The sequence below is a fragment of the Sitophilus oryzae genome, unplaced genomic scaffold (genome assembly GCF_002938485.1).
Source record: "Sitophilus oryzae breed Bouriz unplaced genomic scaffold, Soryzae_2.0 scaffold_1172_pilon_pilon, whole genome shotgun sequence".
NCBI lineage: Eukaryota > Metazoa > Arthropoda > Insecta > Coleoptera > Curculionidae > Sitophilus > Sitophilus oryzae.
In genome coordinates, this window is record NW_022145807.1 from 63,798 (window position 1) to 69,071 (window position 5,274).

The window sequence follows — 5,274 nt, forward strand, 5'->3', positions numbered from 1 at the left end:
TAATTATTTAAACAATAACTTTCCCGGTCGGTGGATAGGACGAAGGGGTGCAATTGAGTAGCCTCCCCGGTCATCTGACTTGACTCCTTTAGACTTTTTTCTATGGGAACACATAAAAAGTGAAGTGTATAGCACTCCACCCGCCTCATTAGAAGACCTGCGAAGACGAGTTATTGATGTTTGTCGCGAAGTGATCTCGCAAGTTCTTCAGAATATTCGAGAACGGTTTGAAAATAATTTGTAATACTGTATGGAGGTTGACGGGCAACATTTTTAGCATTTGTTTCATTAATAAGGCAGGTAAGTTTTTTTAATTAATTCAATTTATGCGTTTTTTTTGCAAAAAGTACTTTTCAAATTTCAATCCTTCATATTTTCAAAATGACTGGACCGATTTTTAAAAACGAAGCGGAGTAATATAGAGAATAGAAAGCCCTTTTCATTGCGGCGCAACTTGACCCCCCTTCCCATTTGAAAAAAGTTGGGGGATGACACCCTAGCTTAGAGGGTTGAAGATTTTGCAATCATTTTTGGGGCAAAAGTTGTCCCCCCTTGACGTGTTTTTGGATTTTTTGAAAAAAAAATACCCTGGCCGTTATGCCTTGTGGAACGTTTCCGATGGGCCACCCTGTATATTGTTTTGTGTGGTCTGTAATCTGCTTTTGTTTAAATGTTTTGTTTATTTTTCATCATTTATAGTGATTTACAGTAGAATGTAGAGAATGAGTAAGAGGAGGGGTTAATCACTGCGATCTTAAAGATCTATTGTGTCCCCCTTCCTTGAGTTATCACACAGTCTATAACCCAGTAATTAGAACAGATTTACAGTAATTTTATTATATTTTACGAATATTCTCGTTGATTATTGGTTTTGAATAAATATGACAATGTCCTCCAATAAAAATACGAGTTACTAACTCTAAATTTTTTAATTCTGAGCTGGTAAATGAGCTAGATGCTTTACCTAGGCCATTATTCAGAAGCTAAAAACCTATCGATAAAAATATGCATGAAACCAAGGTTGGCACAGTTTCAAGTTTATTATTTTGTTTATCATAGTGATTTTTTTAGACGCGTATGTCACAGATTATTACGAGATAACGGGATTAAATTGTTTTACAAAGGGGTAGATCTACCTCGAATGGGGTAGCTGCAGCAACACTGCCGCTACCACTTTCCCTCTCGCTAGCTCGCGCATTACGGCCGTCTCGCCTGCGTCACCATCGTCTCGCGGTCCAAGCCGTGTGTCACGACCTTGAATTTTTACTCCCAACAACGCGCGTAAAGAAGTTTCACTTCAAAAAGAGAGACACAATAGCTGTATAAGATTGCGGTGGTCAACTCCCCCCCTCTCATACAATCGACAACTACGACATCAGCAAATAATAATAAAATAATACCAGGTACATACTGTCAAAAATGTAGTTAAACATTTATAAAACATTGTAAACATTTATAATAGAGGCAGAGATGAATAGCTCGTAGCGTTTTGTCGACACAGAAATTACACAGACAACTTTAACCATGTATGAAGCCTAAGCTGAAACGTAACGGCATTTGAACGGAACACACCGACAAATTCAGTTCAAAGGCGAAAAATAAATTTTAAAAAGTACACGTTCGCCAAGGAACGGCATTTATATTCTTACTCGCTGAAAGAAGTATGAATGTTGAATGCGTTTAGAGGGTGCGCGATGGAGAAGAATAAAATTACACTCACTTTACGTATTGTTTGAGAAAAATGTATGTTGAAGACGATTAAATAATAATACTGTGCCAGTTTTTGGCACAGTGGAGAAAATAAAGGACTTCATTTATTACAGTTGAGGGTTGGAACCTTTGGTGGTACACAGCAAAATAAAACACTAAATCACCACAATACACAAAAAAAATTGATAACCACAAATATATTTCTCGGAAAGAGACACCAACATTCGTACTCTACATTAGTTAGCTTATAAGTAAGTTTTTTAGGCTTCAATCACAGAACGGCTGTCCAAGATAAAAACAAAGTAACTGACATTTTTTAAAAAAAAATATTTTTATTTTAATGGCACTTACTGCGTTCTTACGGACATTTTGGTATTAAAATTTCTTCAATCGGATAATAAATAACGAAGTCATGATACTAGCCAAACAAAGTAACAGCAGTCGTTACTATGCGTTTTCTAATTAAAAACAAAGTAAACGTATTTTGCAATATTAAAAAGGAAGTAACTGAATTGCAGTTACATCGTTTTTATCTTGGAATGTTCGTATCGTAAGTATCGTGGGGTAACAACTTAAAAACAAAGTAAGTCTTAATTTGTTTTTAAGTTGTTACCCCTTCCAAACTAATACTAAAAATCACTACTAAACGATGTTTTTTTGCGGAAGTTAGTTAGTATTCAAAGAGATTTCATTGGGGAAGGATGTCGACTTCAACTTATTTAAGCAAAAGATCGAAAACCTTGGTCCATCAAGTACTGTTCTTAATTAAAAATAAAAACATTTTTTTTTCATGCCTATCTTCCAATTTTGGAGAAAGATATGCAACAATGTATGGACATAATCCTCTTCTATCGTACCTAATAAGCAATTAAAACTTTTTCCCCATAAATTCATTTGTTTTAAGCTGCTTGGTAAAAATCACAAAAACTGTTTTTTCTCGATTCCAAGAAATTTACAGTTACTTGGTTTTTATTTTGGACAGCCGAGAATATCTAGCTACGCAACAGAAAAATACTCGAAATGAAAGAGCTAAAATTGCGCAAATAAAATACTAGATGGCGCGACAATATCATAATCAGAATATAATCGGAAATTTTCAATTTTCGGTTTTGGATCGACGCGACGGCGCACTATGGATCGAAGCATAAGAAAATTAGACATTGACTTATTTCGAAATTAATACTTATATTTGATTGCTTTTTATGTACGATTTCAATAAATACGACAAAAATCTAAATTATATGGCATTTTGTACCATATAGTTTACAAAATATACAGGGTGTCTCAAAAAAGGACTAATATCTAAACAAAAAAGAAAACAAAAATATTATAACAAAAGAGAAATTGCTTTCTCTATTAAATCTAAATTAATATGGCTTTTTGTACTAGATATTTTAAAAAATATACAGGGTGACTCACAAAAGAACTAATCTCTAAATAAAAAAGAAAACAAAAACATTATAACAAAAGAGAAATTGCTTTTCACAATGTGCTTGATTGTTATTCCATGGCAAACTTGATATCTGAGTAACGAAATTGCTAAGGGCACTGTATTACAAATGTATAAATATTATATAATTTCTGTATTGATAAAAAGACAAAACCTGAACTTCGACTCATGCATGTCCGGTGTCTCTTGTTTATCTTAACTACATAAAAATTAATGGTATTAACGAAAACATTTCTGGGCCTTTCAACCATATGCCTTATGTATTTTAGTGTAATTTAGTCCCACTCCAATATTCTTCGACGAATATACTTACCTATGTATATCGGCAAATTACAAATTGTTTGATGGTGCACTATGCGTGCACTGCATACATTCAAGGATTTTGACATTAAAAACATTATATTTATTGCAGTGGCACTTTGGGGCAGCCAATTTTTTTATGATATGTGCTAGTAAAGGTGGCTCTTTACAGTGCATGTAATATCTCCACTTACATCCGCTTACATTTTTTTGTAATTCAAGAAAACTTTATATTTTTAAGTCTTAATGACATAAATAAAAACAAATGAATTTTTCACTTCTGGTGCGACTTTTTTTTAAATTTAACAATCCAATACTATAGCCCAAGAACGCTTCTAATAAGTCGTTATATATAACAAACGAATATCTTTTACATCCATTTTAGTAAAATAATGCAATGGTTGAATATCTCTCCTTTATAATTAGGTGACTAAAAATACACTAAAATAATTAGAAAAAAAAATCTTAATTATTTAGTAATTACGTCAATATTAATTACTTGACTTTCTAGTCTATTTTATTTTATGTACAAATATTATTAAATTTTAATCTAAGCATTAAGTAATAAACACTTTGTGCCCTCTTATATCGTAAGAGGTTACGAAATATACTCTTGGTTACACCCCTTACAGAAAACAGTGTAAGGGGTGCAAACAAATTGTATAATCACTGTTTTTATAATAAAAACTATAAAACATTTTTATTTGTGAGATTAAAAAAAAAACAAAACAATGCATTGGTTAAAATTACATTCAATACATATATTGTGTTAGACATTTATATGCCCAGTATATTTTTGTTTAACAAACCAATCAAGAAACCAAAACCTACTGTTATAGGAGGTATAAGAAGATTATTAAATTTATATAATGACAACTACTTATCGGATAACAAATTAATTACTACTGTCAGCTACTGTCTAGGTAGAATATACCTAGAGTACCTACACCTACCTATGATGTGGGTAGATTAAAGCTTATTTTGACTTTATGTCTCACTTCGGTGTCACAAGCTGAATTTTTCACGGATGGAAGCGGCGCACATGATATGGGGACCCTATTCCGAAAGTAGTACAAATTAGACTGGAAAGGGCATCATCAAAATCGATATTCCTAAAAATACTATTTATTAAAAAAAACAAATACTTATTTTTTGATTCAGTACACAATAAAGTCTTCGTAGGGAGTAATTTTTTATAATTATTTACAAAAACATTTCCATTAGCGCTTATGACCAAAAAACTTTAAACATGAATAACCATTCCATTTAATCAAGCGCGGAAAATTTGGTTTAAAAAATAGACTTTTTAATATAACTTCTATTTAACGAAAAACGAAGGCCTAAATGAAAAAAGAAACAATTTAAAAAGTTTCGCTTATATCTTGACAAGGTATCAAAGCAAACCCCATATTTTTGCTTAAACTAATAAAGATATATCAATAAACAATTCGCGATGTAATGGTTTTTGCGCGCGCTGGCCGACTGCCGCTGCTGAGCCGAGATTTCCTATACCCTTGTATATATGACGTCATGGTGTGGCAAATGTAGCATTTTAATTCGATTTGGGCTCCCTTATATAGGATAACAGAAACATTTTCAATGTTAAAAATTATCCCTCTATTATGTAGTAGCGAAACTACCGCATCAAAAATCTGATTTGGAGACAGGCTTTAAAAGCCTGTCTCCTTTTGATACCTACAATTTTATACGTGTAACGAGGCTTCTGTTGCGTAGCTAGATATTCTGTGCTTCAATGCTTCAAAGTCCGTAGGCTTCAATTTCAAGCATACTTCCTTCACTATACAGAGCCATTT